The sequence below is a fragment of the Nannospalax galili genome, unplaced genomic scaffold (assembly GCF_000622305.1).
Source record: "Nannospalax galili isolate Female #2095 unplaced genomic scaffold, S.galili_v1.0 scaffold7, whole genome shotgun sequence".
Taxonomy (NCBI): Eukaryota; Metazoa; Chordata; class Mammalia; order Rodentia; family Spalacidae; genus Nannospalax; species Nannospalax galili.
Window position 1 is genome coordinate 7,359,773 of NW_008359081.1, and position 18,720 is coordinate 7,378,492.

Sequence of the window (18,720 nt, forward strand, 5' to 3'; positions counted from 1 at the left end):
CCATGTTTGGGTCTTCTTTTGTGTTCCATTGATCTACGTGTCTATTTTTGTGCCAGTACCATGCTGTTTTCATGACTATAGCTGTGTAACATAATCTGAAATACTTTTCATCAAAATGTTCCACTTTACAAAACCACACAACTATATTTGATTTATAGTTTGTTTTATGTGACAACCTTTTCCATTAATTGGGATTTCTGGATCATTTTTAGTTTTTAATAACTGTCATTTTGAATCATGTCTACCATATTTTTCCTTTCAGTTTATGTGACTTTTTCTATGTCATTGTTTCTTGTCTTTTTTCACACTGAGTATGGAAGCTTCATAGTTCATTAACTACCCTTTTCATGATAATGCATAGCATTCATGTATATACTTAGCTTATGAAACTGTTTTGTTCACCTTTCTGTATTTTGGGAAAAAAATATAATCATATCACAGGAATTTTGCTTTTCAGAATCTATTTTATGCAAAAAAATCAGTTGAGTGCCCCACAGTATTCATAGCAGAGTGATTCTGGAAATGCTCTGTAAATACCCCAAATCCTTGAAGCTCATGCTTTTTTATGTAATAAAATGGTGTATTATTTTCATGTAGCATACACACACATACATGCTCCTGTGTACTTCTTGCTATTACTTATAACACCTAATACAATGCAATTGCTGTGTAAGTAGTTGTTATTTTATATTGTTTTGGGAATTGTGATGAGAAAAATATAACCTGGACACTTTAAAAAATAAACCCACTTATTTACCTGAGTATTTTTGCTCTTCAGTTGATTGAATCCTTGGGCATAAACCCTTCAGAAATGGAAGGATAACAAATAATTTTAAATTACAATGGTGTTCGTAAGAGAAGTTTAATTTGAGATATGTGTGTGATTATAATATTGTAATGATCTACTAAGGATCTTCTGAATTAAAGATAAATAAAAAAGCACAACATCTTAATTGTTTACATTATAAATAATTTTATAAAGATTTAAAACAGTAGAAGAAGATAAACCATATTGCTTTGAGAGAGTGGAGCTGTGGATTAAATTTCTCTTCTTCATATGCTTATTCTCTACCATGAATATGCATCACTTTTCTTATCAAGTTTTTTGAACATGACTAAAAGGCTGTCTACTAAATAACTTTCTTTTTATCGTTCAATGATATGTTTTTTTTTTTTTAAATTATCTCATAGAAAATTTTGAGCACATCAAGAAAATTGTTCTGAGCTGCTAAGAGTCTTATGGTGAATGTGACAAGGGTGTAGTCTGACCTTGACATTTTCATCATTAACATTTCATTGGTCCCTAGCTTTTGAATGGATGGAAATTAATTCATTAGAGATGAGTAAATAAAAAAACGATTTTCTCTCTAAATTAATATGACACACTTTCATGATGAATTTTCTAAATCATTTCAGGTTATACCTTCCTCTCTGTCTTCAATTATGTTTGTCAAAAAATGTTTCTTTCCATAGACAACCTTTACCCATTTTTCATAGCCTAATTTAACTATAAAACCGTTAACGTTCCATTTTAAGCTGATGATAAATTGCCTTTAATCTATTTCGATTTCTTGAAATTTGCTGGTAAAATATTCATAGATATAACCTTACCAATTATGAAGAAGATTAAAAAAAACCCAAAACATAAATATAGTTAACCTTGAAACCTGACAGATATTTGTATAAAAGATGAGCTATTTTGTGCCTTTAAAATTTCTAGTCTCCTAGTGCTCTGTGACACTATTTTGATTAGTCTTTCTTAACACTTAGCATCTATCTTCTAGTAAATGTGTAAAAACATATGCTCTGTATTGTTAGCTCCTCAGTAATGTTTTAGTCAAAAATTGCATAATCTGAGAATGGTTCAATAACAAAGGAAATTTACGGGATATTTTCTTCTTTCACATATACACATTTGACACTGTTCTCTGTGTTGTGGGTTAAACACAATGAGAAAATTCAAGCAAAGGTTTATCTTTTGTTTTACCCCTCACTAAAAAAGGTCTCTCTATACGTTCTCATAATTCACTTGTTTATCACTGCCCTAAAAATATTTCACATTTCATCTGCATTACACCTGTACCTTATTTTCCTTTGTTGGCAAAACACTAAGCTGGGAGGAATATAAAGTAGGATTCTATTTCTTACAGAATTCTTGATAGCTGTTGGCTCTCTATGTGCTGTTGCATGGTACATTTTGTAGTGAGGTCTCATTTAAACTGAGTTAAAAACAATAATGAAAACAATAGCACAAACACAAATGTCTCAGAACTTTTCAAGATAAAGATCTAAGAGAATTCCTAAAATTTAAGATGCTTTGGGCTGTAAAGACAGACTCCAATGGAATAAAGTAAGGACTGAATTGTCTCACTTGACTGCAAGTTCAAAAGATGTGGTAGGATTCAGTGTAGCCTAATTTAAGAGATGTTGTCATGAACTCATGTGTTTTCTTTCTATCCCTGTTTCGTAGTTCAAAGTGCTGTCCCAGGCATCATATCTATACCTAGGAAATGAGAGCAATCTCTTTGTATGAATATCAAGTAGAAACAAGGATATGTTCCCTTTAATCCTCAGAATGCTTAAACTTCATGTCAAAACGAGATCACATGTGGACTTCAAAATCTGTCCTCAACAAGATTTCCCTTTCAATAAATATGTTTTCCCTGAAGCAGGGGTAAGTTTCAGTTTCCCTTGGGACATATGACTATCTGAACTTAGGTAGCTATCTCATCAAAACTGAGGTTTTAGTAGTATAATGAAAAGGAGCAATGAATGAGGACTAGGCAACAAACAATGCCTGTTACCTGATATAATCATAACAATTTGTTCCTGTAAAAAGATGCACAGGAAATTGAGAGTTCCTGTAGACGAGCATGTTATGACCAGCATGCGTTTCTGACCTATATCTGGAGAAGAAAGAAAACAAGGAGAAAATGTTTGTACTTTAGTCTCAAGTTAAAATAACTGATAGAATTCACTGGTGAGTAGACACTGTGGTTTGGCGCATTCAAAATCCTTTATAATCTTCTCCTATTTTATAGAAATAGGAAAGGTCATTGTTTGGTATCACAACCTGTCTTGCAGGTTTTATTAATAAGCAACGTTCTAGCCAATGAGATTTAGGAAGAAGTCATTGGATCAGAATTCATTTCCTGAATAAATGTGAGATTTAGATCAAATTTCTGAAGGCATACTGTCATTCTTGTAATCAAGAAGAAAAAAAGTCATCTGTTAGAAGGCGATGGATCAAACAGGAGATTGAGTTCTCAGTGTTATCAAGAGTTGTCAATCTGGCTTCCCCAGACCTCTGGTATGTGATAAAGCAGAAAATGACCATACTAACAACAAGAATTACTAATGAATAGAGTGTCTGTATTAGTGATACTCCCTGAAATTGGAGGTATGACCCTATTGCTGAAGATACCACATTCTTTGAACACAGGACTTGTCTCAACGTCCATCTTATTAAAATGCTGAATCCAACTTAATTTATCTTGTGAATTGACCCTTAAACCAACTTGAAAATATTAGCTACTTTTTACTTATTATTTTTTATTCCTACCACATCCCTCCTCACTGGCCCCTGCTCAGTTTTATACATATATACGTATATATGTATATATATATTCTGATTTGCATTTCTAAATGTCCTCCTTCGGTGTAATTCCATCCATCCTCTGGACCCACTGAGCGTTCCGTTACTGTAAGACACTGTCTTTCCCCCTCTCAGCAGCCATCAATTGGCAAAAGTTCCTTATGTTAGGTTAAGATTACTTACTGCCCCATGTCCAGCATAATTTCTTACTTTATTCTAAATATGCATCTTCAAATGTATAGTCAAGTATACCTTTCATTCTCCATCAAAGATGCTTCTTTTTGAAAAGATGGAGACTACTACAGAGGTCTAAAACTGGTCGAACATAGAGAATAAGTGTCTGTGAGTTGCTTAACCCTAAGTGACACATCGTCAATATAACTTCTACTCATAAGATGAACTCATAATTCAACTTTCACCAGAAAACTTTCCTTATGCAGCAGATGGTGATTAACACAGAAACCCACAATTATCCAATGTGCAGAGAACAAGAAGCTGCAGAGTGCTTATTCCTGAACAGACACCTATTTCAAACCTCTGCCTTCCAAGGCTCAGGGATCATTGCAGAAGATGAAGTAGAAAGATTATAAGAGCCACAGGGGGTGGATGACTACTAAGAAACAGAGTCTTCCAGACAATTTGTCAATTACTCATATGAACTGAGAGCAATGCTCAAGTCCAATGAAAACTCAGACAATATTAACATATTCTTTTTTATGTGTATTCATTGACTACATGTATTTAAGTGTACCCATGCCATTCAGTGCCTGCAGAGAATAGAAGAGTATGTCAGATACCCTGGAACTGGAGGTGAAAACACTTGTTAGCTGCCATGTGGGCGCTGGAATTTGAACCTGGGTCTTCTGAAAGTGCAGCTGGCTCTCTTAACCTCTGAGTTATCTCTCCAGTCCCATTTCTTTAAGGCATTCTTAAATAAGGTTGTATCACAGAAAGAAATTTTTAAAGTATATTAACCATACTTGTTAAGTAACAAGATAATGTTTTAAATGAAAATATTCTAATAGGAAAGAGGCAGCCCTTTCTTCTTTTCATTATAAAAGCATAAAATGCTTTGTAACTATTCCTAAAGCCATATGAGAATAGATGTAACCTAGAGTAAAATTTACCCTATATCAATAAATCTAAAATAAATTGAAAATATACCCTTATGGGAAAAATCTGTTCTTAGTTAAGAATTATAAAGTCCTCAATAGCTTTAAAGCCACTTTCATTGCATGTGACTCTCAGTGGCTCCAGCTGGGGATTCTGCTGCAGTGTCTTGACATGTTTACTGTTTACATTACATTTGTAAACAAAACCATAATTACTTTTCAAAATAAATTCACATTCTCAGAATGTAATTATTGTTAGTATTAAGCATTTCCTCTGTCAATCTGCTTGCAGTGAAAGCACTCCATAAGCTCATTGGGACAAATGGAGAAAAAAAAAACTATTAAAATGAAGAATTCACAAAAGAGAATGAACATATGACATTTATCTTTCTTATCTTGGAGTTCTCTCAATACTTTTTTTTGAGATTCATCTATTTATCGGCAAATTTATTAATTTCATTTTTCTTTACAACTGAATAGAATTCCATTATGTATATTTACCACAACTGATTATCTACTCATCAATAAATGATCATTTAAGATGACTCAAATTCCTATGTACCATGGATAGAGCAGCAGTGAACATGGCTGAGCAAGAATCCTTGCCAAGGAGTGCTGTAGCTGAATATTATGGTAGCTATATTTCTAGTTTTTAAGAAACCCCCACACTGATATCTTCAGGAGCCAAACAAGTCTACACACCCACCAACAGTGAATAAAGGATTGTCTTTCCCCACGTCCTAACCAGCATTTGTTGCCTCTTGATTTCTTGATGATAGCCATTCCAACTGGGTTAGATAGTGTAGTTTTAATTTGCATTGCCTTAATGACAAATAATGTTGAACATAATTTTAAGTGCTTATGAGACACTAAGCCTGTCTTATTTACTGATTTAGTTATGCTGTGTGTAGCACCCAGGGCCTTGCACATGCTAGGCAAAATAGTCTATCCCAAACCCTTAATTTATAATTTAAATTGAGTAAAGTACAGATTTGGAAATCAACAATGGTTATAGATTTTCTTATGGACATAGCCAAAAAATATAGTACCCTTCCTTAAAAGAAGGAACTTAAGTTTGGTTTAAAACAAGTATTTAAAATATCTCCAGAGAATAATGGAACATGCAATGCAATTTGCTTTTATCTGCACTATTTAAAATATCATGTGTTTAAGAAAAGCCCACAGAGCACATTTTATAAATAAATTGTAATGCATCCACAAGATGAAGAAAGATGGGGCACTGATGACGGCATAAATGTAGATGGATGCTGACAGGAAAAATGTATGTACTTTGGTACATAAAGTAAGAAAAATGTACCTTTAGATATACATACACACAAAGATATGGTCTTATATGACAAAAACAGACAATACGTTGTAAATTAATTATTTTCATAAAATTGAAATATTTGTGAAATTTTTACTCTTCATTACTTGGAAAAAGAGAATTCTCTACTCAGGTCAATGTCTCATTTTCCTTTTTTTGACAGGGTCTCACTATGTAGTCCTGGCTGGTCTGGAACTTATGTAGACCAGGCTGGCCTCAAACTCACAATGACTTCAAACTCACAGAGATCTGCCTGTCTCTGCCTCCCGAGTACTGGGATATAAGGTTTATGCCACCATGCCCAGCTCATGGCTCACTTTTTGATTAGGCCACTCATTTTCCTGATATTTTAGGGATTTTTTAAAGTTCTTTGTGTAATCTAATTAATCCTTTGTCAGAGGATTAAATCTGAAATGAATTTTTCCCATTCTGTTGATTCAATTGATGGTTTCCTTTGCTGTACAGAAGCTTTTTAGTTTCATGAGATCACATTTGTGTTATTTCCTATGCTACTGAATTCTTACTGAAGAAGCCCTTGCCTGTGCCTATATATGAAGCATATTCTCTGCTTTTTCCTCCAGCAGTTTCAAAGTATCCAGTCTTTTTTTCATTATTATTACTTATTTATATTTTATGTGTATGTGTTTATGCCTGCACATATGTAAGTGCGCCTGTGTTGTGCAGTGCTTGCAAAGGACAGAAGAAGGCATCATATAAACTGGAACTGGAGTTACTAGAGTTACTGACTCTTGTTAGCCACCATGTGGGTACAGAGATTCAAACGCAGGTTCTCCTGAAGAGCATTCAGTGCTCTTAACCATTAAGTCATCTCTCCAGCCCCGTCAAAGTAGCCAGTCTTATGCTGTGATCCTTAATCTATTTGGAGATGAGTTTAATGCAGGGTGAGAGATCAGGATCTAGTTTCATTCTGCAGCATATGGGTATCCAGTTTTCACAGAAACAATTGTTGAAGATTCTATCTTTTCTCCAGTGTGTATTTTTGACACCTTTGTCTAGAAAATGCTGTTCCGACAAGCCAAATGTTACTAAACAAAAACCACAGTGATAGGTGTGAAATACCCCTTTTTGAGTTATAGATCAGGGAAGGCCCAAAGGCTCACAGCAATAAAGGCTCTTGCCAATTTTGGGGGGTGCCTACCAGAACTAGTTGATGAGAGCCTGTTGCTGAAGTCTCCACAGCTTGATTGAGAAATGTGGAGAAATCAAGCCATAACTGACCCAGAAGCTTCCTCCATGTTGGCTAGTTTTCACAGTGAGAGGAGGTAATACACAGGTGACTGAGGGAGAAAAAGTCACCAGTGCTAATACCTAATAGTAATCCTTATGATTTACAATACCAACCTGCCAGGCAGGGTGCTCCCACAGTAGCATTACTGATATGCAGGTAGCCAAACACTTTGATTTAATTTGAGTAAGGTCCATGGGGGAATTCAGAAATGGTACTGTAAACCTGCCCAAAATCCCATGGCTGAGGAGGTCTTGGGCCCTAGCAGAGAACATAATACTGTTGTTTAAATTGTCATTGTACCAAGCTGCTCGCTAAATTATTTATTTATATTAACATATCCTCCCAGCCTTAACCTGAGAAGTTTGTCTTTACAATGAATACTCGTGAGTGCTAAGAATGCAGGGTGCTGAGTATAAGTGACTGTCGAGTGCTCAGCCCTAAATAAGACATTTTTGCCATTGCCTCTAAGGCTCCAGAAATATCACAGAAGAGGGGGTGGAAAGAGTATAAGAGCCATAAGATAGGGAGAAAGTCTGTAAAATACTGTCTTGACTAGGCATGGCACAACTTAGAAAGTCATGACCTCACTCAAGCTGTGGCTGTTTGCAATGGACCTACACGAGATGGGCCTTTCAGGAGTCAATCACAGATCAGGGAGGGCTTCAAGGGACCCTAATACTCCTTTTCTCAACTATTGACTACTGATGGATTCTGTGGGAGAAACAGTCTTTGTCTTCAATTGCATGCACTCTGAGGAGTCCACCAGATTCCAAAGTTTAGTTCCAAATCCACAGCAGCATAGATTATCCGGGTTAAACTCAGTGTGTCTCATAAAAACAAAACACTAAATAACAAAACATGTGGGAAGAGGGGGTGCAACAGGGGCAGGGAGGGTTTAGAGGTGGGGATAATCAGAATGCATGCTCTATATGTAATAAATTGCTAAAATCAAACTCAATAAATGTTAAAAAAATTAGATTAAAAAAATGTTCTCTAGTACAAACATGATTTTAATGACAGTTGAGATTAAAATATCCCTGAGAGGTATTTTATGAAAACATTCATGTTACAGATAAGGCCACTATAGTTAAGAGCTTATTTTTATCAAAAGACCTCATAATTATCTATTTTCCTACAATTAAAATAGTGATATAAAGATTAATCTAGATAATATGAAGGTAATTAAGTACCCATTCACGGGTTAGAATTATTTGTTTAGGCTGTTTTATGCTATATGAATAGGTTATACTCCTAACTGACACAATTTTTATCAGTATGTATCATAAGAAAGAGAGTAAATGTTTGGGGATAAATTATATATATGTATATAGTATATAGATATGTATAGATATGATTTTTAACTAGTGGATGTATGCTAAAGTCAAAGAAAATCACTCTAAAATTGTTCTATTACTAATTTTAATTCTGGAATAATGAGACAGTTCAAAGAAAAATAATGATGTTGGGGGAGCTCTTAGTTAAAGCAGAGATGGCATGTTCAGAAAATGATCTTATTAGCTCATGTCTACCTATAAGTGTCTATGAGGAACCTCTCAAAAACAGAATCCGTAGGGTCCGAGTGAGATGTGAGACTCTGATGATATTATTTTGTCCTAAGAATGATTTTGTACAAAAGCAATTTATAGAAGAAAAGTATTCTTTTGGCTTATGTTTCAAAAGGAAGAGTCCATAATAGTGGGGGAGGCATGACAACAGGCAAGCATGGGGGCAGAGCTGTCAGATGAAAGCTCACATCTTCATCAGCAAACAGGAAACAGAGAGAGCAAAGTCAAAATGGGGTGGCTGTAAACCCTCAAAGCCCAGCCCCAGTGATGTACTTTCTCCAATAACACTGCACATCCCCCAAATCTCCCCAAATAGTACCCCTAACTGGGACTTAGTATACAAATACCTGAGCCTGCAAGGGACACTTTTCAATTAAAATACCACGCTGCATTTCCTGTCTCTTAATATGCTTATGGAATTATCACGATGAAAAATGCATTTAATTCAACCTCAAAATTCTTAGAGTCTTTAACAGTCTCAGCACTGTTTAGAAGTTCCAACTCCAATGTCTCTTCTAAGACTCAAGGAAATCGTTTAACAGTGACCTACTGTAAAATCAAAAAATAAGTTACACACTTCCAACTTAAAATAGCACCAAATATGCATGCCCATTCCAAAAAGAAGGGATGGGAGCATAGTGAGGAACTGCTGGACCAAAGAAAACCAAAACCCAGCAGGGAAAACCTTAACTTTTGTTGCTCCATGTTTGATATTTGGGACTTTAGTTTCAGATCGCATGGCTGGCTCTATCCATCCATCTTTACAGTGTGCAACTCTTATGATGTTTCCACTCCTTGTATGCATCTATCCTTGGCAGATATCTCACAGCTCTGGCATGTTCAACATCTTGGAATGGCCACTGCAACCCAGGCTTTACCTTCACAGAATGACACAATTGCCTCTCAAGGCGTCCGACTTTCTTAGGGCCTTCATGCAGGGACTTCCCTGCATGAAGTTGCCTGGACTCAAAAGCTCTCTGAAGCATCAGAGGAAGAATCCATGACCCCTACCTCTTGCATTTTTAATGCTTCTAAACTGGTAACATGTGAATAATAATGCCAAGTTCATCTGACAGCTTGGAATGAATCTTTGGCCTTCTTATACTCTTAAAAACAAAATATTATTCTTTCACTTTAGCCATGAAGAGTATAATAGCTAAGTATTTTCACTAAACTATAGACCTAGGTGTGAATATAAAACTCACATTAATAACCAATGCTATGTAGATTCCCACTGCTACACCAAATATATTCGTATTCAATTCACTCAGTATTCTCTGCTGAAATTTTTTTAAATTTCCATTGCCTCACGTCAGCCTTCCCTTTATAATTTGTCATTTTACCTGTAGAGATCTCTGCTGTCATTTAAATGGATGTAAAGACTACAAATCTTTTGTTTATGATTGGTGTGTAGCATTGAGCAATTTATTTTTTATTTAAAGTTTTATTTTTAAATTATATGTATGTGGGAAAACACATGCATGTGAATGCAAGTGCCCTTAGAGGCAAAGGCATTGAATTTCCCTCTATCTGGGGTTAAAGGTTGTTGTGAGCTGACTGATGTCAGTGCTAGGAAATGAACTCAGGTTTTCTCTAAGGGCAGTAATCACTCTTAACCACAAAGCCATCTCAATAGCTCGCATGGAACAATTTACAATAACAGAAAAGCTACCTTCCACAACTTAAAAGAATCTTAATTCACAAAAATAATAATATTACTGGTAAATCTAGTCAGCCAGAGGTCCCTGTGGACAGTGGCAGGGATGACAGAGTATGGAGGCTCTAGTGGGAGAGGAAGGCTGTCTATCTGATGAGTTTATATTCATACTCAGATGCCAAGGAACTCAGAAAGTAAGCGACTGTGACCAGTAATAGTCATATATAGAGAGATTAGAAATGCATGTGAAAATGTCTCAATGTCAATTGCCTTAAAATGAATTTTTCTGTATGAAACTGTGTATTTTAACAACGAAGTGGAGATCTTTTTTAAATGTTAAAACCTCATTAAAAATAATAATGATATTACTAACCTAGTATTGTTCCCATTGCTAGCAGTGTACTAGACAGAAGGTAGGTGTTAGATTATACTCAATTTAGCAGTTTTTATATGTTTCAAAAATTGTTTTAAAAAGTGTTGGTATTAGGGTTGGGGAGATGGCTAAGTGGTTAAGAGTACTGACTGCTCTTCCAAAGGACCTGGATTAGATGCCCAGCACCCACATGGCAACGAACAACCATTTGTAACTCCAGTTCCAGGGTATCATTGGCCCTCTTCTGGTTTCTACAGGCTTTGCAGCACACAAGTGCACTTACATGCACGCAGGCAAAACACACATACACATTAAAAAAAATAATAACTACAATTGTATTCTGTAAATATTTGTTGAAAGAGTGAACTTCAGTCAGATATTAGGGACCATAAGAAATAGATCTTGAATTTATATCCAACATAGAATATTGGTTTATTTTCTCCAATTCACTTTGAAAAAAAAATATTTGTGACTAGCTGGGCGTGGTGGCACACGCCTTTAATCCCAGTACTTGGGAGGCAGAGGCAGGCTGATCTTTGTGTGTTCGAGGCCAGCCTGGTCTACATAGTGAGTTCCAGGCCACAGGAAGACCCTGTCTCAAAAAGACAAAAAAAATTGTGACTAATTTGTGTCATGACATGACCCCCACATCATTAAATTGGCATGTAGAAGTTGAAATTAATTCTCCATTTATTCAAATGTTTAAAGTTTTATCTATTTATAATTTCTTTAATTTTTATTTTTAATTTTAATTTATTCTCTCTCTCTCTCTCCCTCTCTCTGTCTCTCTCTCTAATGTGGTGTCTATATGAATGTGGGTGAACATATGCTAAAGTCAAAGGACAACATTTTGGAGTCGGTGTTTTCTATCATGAGTTCCAAGAATTGCATTTACTCTCTGAGTCATCTCATTGACTGGCCCCTGTTTACAAAATCAATGTAACATTTCAACATAAGAATTCATTTTTTACTGGAATAAGACTTTCTACTTCAAAGTGGCAATCTTTAATATTTAAATATGCATCTTTTTCTAAACAAAAGCACACATAATCAAAATGTTAAACATTATAATTTCAGTGTTTTAGATTTTTATTAAATTATAATGAAAGATTGTATGATTCTGGACATCTTTTTTTGGTAAGAGCAAGTTGACACAGGCCTACATTGTTTTGTGTGCTTGTTCTCTTTGTGATGCACTCTTCCATCAATGAGGAAGTGTAGCATATAAGTATCATTAACATATAGAAACTTTCTAACTCCTAATTCATTCATCCAAACACCAGAAATGTGATCAGCTGTCTTTTTTTAAAGGAAGATTCTCCTTAGTAGCCCCAGATGTCCTGAAACTTACCATGTAGGCCAGGCTGCCCTCAATCTCAAAATGATCCTCCTGCCTCTACTTCCTGAGTGCTGGGATTAAAGGCATGCACCATCACATCTGACTTAGGTGTCTTAATCTTTAAAAATATTCTTCTATTTAGTATAAATTGTTAAATATGATGTTTTTATTTTCCATTAACTTGTTTGAAATGATGTAAACAAGGCTTGTATTGTGAAGAAATACATTTACTTATTACTGGCTCTAGAGAAATTCAGTTTAAAATGGGTGGTAAATAGTCACAGAAATGTGCTGTGTGTACTAAATATATGAATATTGTAATACTACATAACAATAATTCACACTGAAGGTTGACCAAGTTTGAAATATAGAAGCAGATGAGATTATTTATATTAAACAACATATCTGCAATCTTTAATAGTTTAACATTTCCACGGTGCGGCAGTTTTCTGAATACATCACCACCCCCTTCCAATATATATATATATACATATATATATATATAATTTTAGTTAGGTAAAGTCTATTTCTTGCATATGATTACCTATAAATTTACTGTGTTTTAATCCAAAATTCATGTTGGTACAAGTAAGAAGGAGTAGTCAGTGGTGTAGTCTATACATATATCTTTAGCACAGCAAGGTGCTGGCATTGTACTAGACAGTGGGAAGGCAAGTGTAAAGTTTTATTTAACTTAACAGTCTCCAAAAAAGTCTAACGCATTGTTTTCAGGCTGTAGGTATCGTATAAATATTTGTTGAGAGACTAAATAGAACGTCTTGATCTTTTGGAAAGTAAGTATGCAGATGATGTCTGTATTTTCCTATAATGGAAGGATTGTTCTGATATTTATAGAGCTCACAATGACATGACAGAATGAATAGGGAGTTTCTCCAGAGAAAGCAACTTGTGACTTGTCACTTAAAAGATGTGTAGGAATTTGATGAGTAGGTATGATAATAGGAGATAATATGCAGAAAGTACAGCTTCAGAAAAGTAGAGTATCCATATTTGAAAATGAAATACTGACCAGCTTGACTAGACATAGTCCCCGTATAAATGAATTAAACTTGGAACAGTGGTGCATGCACCCTGACATGTTTAATCTTTAGGGTCAGCTGGTGGTTTTTTAGCATAAACATGTTAAATTTGAAGTATTCACAAAAAAATAATTTAGTTGTATTGCGTAGAGTGTAGTGTTAAAATTGGAATTTGAAATGGAAAAGCTAGCCTGAGTATAATGTAGTTTTACATATGAAAAATAATAAAATAATAGACTGTATGGTTAAGTAGAGTTACTATATTTGTGGCTGACCTCATTTCTCCAAAATACTTTATAATGTTCACAAGAATTTTTCAGAAGTCTCAAATGTAAAGTAATACTGTTGTCCTAAAATAACAGCATTTGAAGGTACATTACTTCCTTGGAAATGGGCCACTGTGAAATGTGAAAATACCGGAAGGTGACCAGCTCTCCTTCACCCAGTAGTGATCATTTGTCAATAGCGCTTCAGCTAAAATTGGGACTTCTTAAGTGGTTTCCCAACTTCTGTGCTGGGTTTTCATCTAGTTTGAGTTTGCATGGGTCTTGTGTGTGCTGTCACCCTTCCTGTAAATTCACATGAACAAGTTCTCAGGCACCTGGAAAACTGTTTCCCTGTGGTCATCCACCACTTCTGGCTCTTACAGTTTTTCTGCATCTCTCCACAATGGTTCCTGAAGCCTTAATGGCAGAGGTTCAATACAGGGGTCCTATCCAGGGACACATACTCTGCAATCACTTTTTCTCTACACTTTGGCCAATTATGGCTTTCTGTGTTAATTACCCTCTGTTGCACGAGAAAGCTTCACCAAAAGATTCATGCATTAATATTCTCTATACCCCATGTTCCATTATGTTCTGTGAGTCTTAGGTATAGAGTGATGCTAGATAGGCTGACCAGTCTCCAGTGGAGAAACTCATACAAAGGGATATCTGGGGCCACAAGTTTGGCTTGATAGGCCCTAACAAATATGACAGAATGCATGAAATCTGCTGGGGGTTATGGGGTGGGTGCAGATAGCGAAGAGTACCTAAATATGATTTAGATGTATTGTACAAAATGCACAAAAGTTCAATAAAATATATATTGTAAATTAAAAATATTGGAAGGCATTTGTAAATCTGAAATTCTGCTACCTTTCTTTCATTTTTTAACAAATACTGAGGGCATATTCAAAATTTAAAACAAAAGTCATTAAATTACACTAGATTACATTAATTCCTATATTACATGATATCAAAAATATCTTATCGTAAGATGATGACACCCTATCAAACACTCATAGACTATTTCATGTAGGCATAACAGTGCTTTATTTAAATATAATGTTATTGATGCACTTTGTGAAAAATATTGAGACTGAGGGTAGTTATTACAAAATTTTTTAAATTAGTTTTTCATGAACTGTTTCAGAGGTTAAAAACAATCCAGTTATGGTGGAATAAATTTATTATTTAGGTACTTGGGAGAATGAGCCAGGAGGATCTTGAGTTTAAGGACACCCTGGGATACATAGTAAGACAAAGGAAGAGGGAAGGATTGATTAATTACCTTGGGAAAACTAAAATGGATTTTTTTTCATCTTCATTTTCAGTAGCAAAGCTTATTGAAGGTAGAGAAGCAAATAATGTATTGAACTGTCTACATATAAACAATGGCTTCTCTTCATATCTTAAAAGTACATTTCAGATTCCTGGACAAACATTTCTAAGTCAAACTTATTCTCAAATAATAATGAATCATAATTCCATATCTATAAAAATATCTCCATTTCAAGATGCTGTAACATATAATTAGTAATTTAGAAATGAAGGGGCCTGATGTTTGCTTTTATTTCAACTCCCTGTGTTTGTATGAAGTTTGTTCTAAACAACAGCTGCTCTGAAATACAGCCAATATTTTGTCCACTGGGTAGAGAGATGATCCTACTCAGAAGAGTGATATCAGTAAAATGTGTGTATATGTGTGTATGTGTTTACCTTCTCTTTCTAACATTCTTGGATACACACTTCCTTAGGCCTATTGATGCTCCTCAAAATTTGAAGTGCACAAATATCACCAAAAATAGTTCATGAAACTATATGTCGTTGTCCCTACAAACAGTACAGGTTCAGTGTCCACAAGTATGGGGAAGCCAGAATTATGGATTTTTTTGTTTGGTTGGTTTGGTTTAGTTGTGGAGGGGAGGTGTGTGTAAGAGTAGGTCAGAAGAGATCTTTCAGGAGTCAGTTCGTTTCTTTCACCCTTTCACTATGTGGGTCCCAGGAATGAAACTCAGGTTGTCAGGCATGGTGGTAAAACTCCCTTACCCCATGAGCCCTCTCCCCAACTCTGTATTATGAGAAGCCTTACTAGGTGGTTTCGTGTCTTGGATTCTGTATCATATTTCAAATGACTGTAACTTGAGTGTTTTCCATCTATCTCTGCTTGGTTAGCTTTTTGTTGGTATGACAAGTACCTGAGGTAATCTAAAAGAAGAAACAATTTATTCTGACAGTTTTAGTGCTTTCAGTCCAAGATCAGCTGATCCATTGCTAGGGGCCTAAGGGGAGATGGAATGCCATATCAGTGAAAGCATCTGGTAGAATATGTTCACTTCACGGAAGCCAAGAAGCATAGGAGCAGTAAGGGGCCTGAGGACAAAGTATCTTTCCATGGCAAATAACCTAGTTCTCTGCTTCCTTCAACTAGTCCTCATCTCTCAACAATTATATATTTTGAATCCATCAAAAGATTAATTCATTGATTTGATCAGAGACCTTGTGATGTGATCATCTCTCAATGATTGAATCCATCATCTGAGAACAAATTCCTAAACCTATGAGACTCTTGGCAGACCCTTCATGTCCAAATCATTATGCTTGTGTTGGATGTTATGGTCCTGATTTTAAATATCTTCTATTAATTATTTAATTTACCTAACAAGTCTATTCAAGCAATGCAGATGTCTAGGAAATCCCTACTGAGAAAATCTGAGGAAAGCAGTGTGCCCTACTAGAATTTGATCAGAAGTAGCATTATTCCACATTGAGAGCTCTATTTTATGCTATCAATCTTAAGATGTATTGCAGCTAATTAAATGATCTCATTTATAGTATGTGCTGAGATAGTTCCAAAGAAATATTGCTTCCAACGGTAATACCTTTTATGCATTTAATTACACTGGAGTTCCAATCCAATTCAAAGCCATGTCTGCAAAGGTTGGCATTTAGTCAGCTAAGCATTTGAATGTTTCATTGTTCCTAAGTAGGAAAGCAGAAGACTAATTTTTCTAACTAGTAATTGCAGGTGCAGGTTTTGCTTGCAGTCTTCAAAAAGAAAGTGTCTCAGGGAAGAAAAAATTAAATGAGACAGTTAAAGGCATGACCTAGAAAGAATATTTGACTATACTGTGTTTTTTTATCCTGCTTTAAAATCTTTCTTATGTGCTGAGGCCCAATTATGGGATGTGTTCTTAAATGTAACTCAGGAGTTGAAAGGAACAAAATGTAAAGAAATTGTCCAAACATAAGGTCACTAGGCCATCTTAAGTATTTTTTAAAGGAAACAGGCAAGGAAACACGTGAGGATCTATGCTGAGAAGGGGTAAATAAAACAGCTAGCTGGGATGGACAGAAGGCTCAAGCGGGTAAGAGCAGTGACTGCTCTTGCAGAGGACCTGTATACAATTCCCATCACCCACATGGTGACTAACAACGGTCTGTAACTCCTGTTCCAGGGGATCTGACACCTTCTTCTGACCTTTGTGGGCATTGCACAGCACAGCTGCACCTACCTACATGCAGGCAATGCACTCATACACATGAAATAAAATATTTTAAAAAAATAAATAAAAGAACTTGCCAACCAGCGAAGAAATAATTGCATGCTTTAGACTTCCAGTAGAGAGAACCAGAATCCACCTGTAAGTTTTTACTTCCATTTGGAAAGAACTTGCTTAACTGAAATTCATTTTTAGTTTTGGTATAGCTGTTTTTGTCAGAGACTATCTCCAAGCATAAAGTTTGGCAGTGTGAACAAGTGACTCTGAGGAGTTTGAGCACTGATGAGCCAGGTACTTTGAAGCCCTCGTCCCTCCAGTGTGCACTTTGGGTACTCTTGTCTCCACATGACAATTACCCATCAGGACTAGATGATGGCAAGGATAGTTTCACATACCCATCTTATTTGGATGATTTATGATTTTATAAAATGTAATATCAATCTTGTGAAACTTCTCACTCAAAATTGTGAACTTCTGATCCCTTCATCTTTCATTTGGCAGCAGCTAGAAACTCTTTTGATGTCTTTTGTTTCCTTTCTCCAGATTCCTCAAATTCTATCTTGCTTTGCTGCCTATAACCAACCCTGAGAAAGTCACATTATTATTGGCATTAGCAGTTCATCAGATGATTCTTTGGAGAAATAAAGATACAATATCTGATGTGAACATAACAGAAACTGGAATGCTTTACGTGAAAGCACTTGATAGAAAATGTTTCATTTTGTAGATTAAATGCTCTGTCAGAGCCTTTCATGAAGTACCCCAGTCTTATTAAAAAAAAGAACCATACCTAATATTTAAGGAAATACGTGTGTTTTAGTCCAATAAAACTTCATTTATAGAATCTTGTCATCTCATATCATTTTCACACCACAAATATTCCTTTGAGTTTCTTTCTCTTTTTTTTCTTTTTTCATCTGCTCCCCTGAGAGACAACTGCCACTGGTACATTATGAGGGCAATGGTGTAATCAAGGGTTTTCTGTAAGTGCCAGCTACCAAATCCTGGCCCCACTGACTGAGGAAGAACCTATGAAAGCGCTGTGAGTTTCTTCTTAAAATTATTTATTAACTTTGCAGTGTTTCATACAATGCAGTTTGATCATATTTCCCCTGCTTCAACACTTCCCATAACTAACCCACCACTCTATCTATCCATTTTAAATGTCCTTTTTCCCCCAGTGAGTCCAATTTGTGTTGTGGGGCCAGCCCTGGAGCTTGGTGAAACTACCACGGGTCACTCTAAAGGAAAACTGGATCTTCCTCTCCCAGAACCTATCAAATATCAACAACTCCTGAAATAATGATGGGACTTCATGCCCAACTCCCCACTCTGTGGTAGGACCTTGTCTGGCTTGAGCTTGACCTGCCCATGTGCATGTTATTACAACCACTGTGAGTTCATATGTGCACCTGTCCTTCCGTCTGGAAAAATATTGTTTCCTGTTAGTCACCTACCACCTCTGGCACTTACGATCTTTCTGCTCCCTATTCCAACAGGACCCTTAGTCTTGTGGGGAACAGTGTGATGTACATGTTTTATTTAGGACTGAGCACTCTGCAGTCTTTTTTTCTCTGTGTGTGGAGTTATTGTGGGCTCTGTAATAACTGCTCTTTACTGCAAGAAGAAACTTTTCTGATGGACTCAGTACACTGTGTGTGTGTGTGTATGTGTGTGTGTGTGTGTGTGTGTGTGTG

At 35.8% G+C, this 18,720-nt stretch overlaps 1 protein-coding gene, 1 non-coding gene and 1 pseudogene across 2 annotated transcripts in view; 2 read left to right on the top strand and 1 right to left on the bottom strand.

Annotated features, from left to right (window-relative positions):
* The window catches only part of Il1rapl1 (interleukin 1 receptor accessory protein like 1), a 1,446,478-nt gene that overhangs the window by 1,266,621 nt on the left and 161,137 nt on the right, over positions 1–18,720 (top strand). The window lies entirely within an intron of this gene.
* Positions 1–18,720, top strand: part of LOC108490175 — a 203,201-nt pseudogene that overhangs the window by 95,785 nt on the left and 88,696 nt on the right.
* On the bottom strand, positions 17,939–18,067 carry LOC115068358. The gene has a single exon (XR_003847720.1). It is a non-coding gene; the product is annotated as a small nucleolar RNA SNORA30/SNORA37 family (small nucleolar RNA).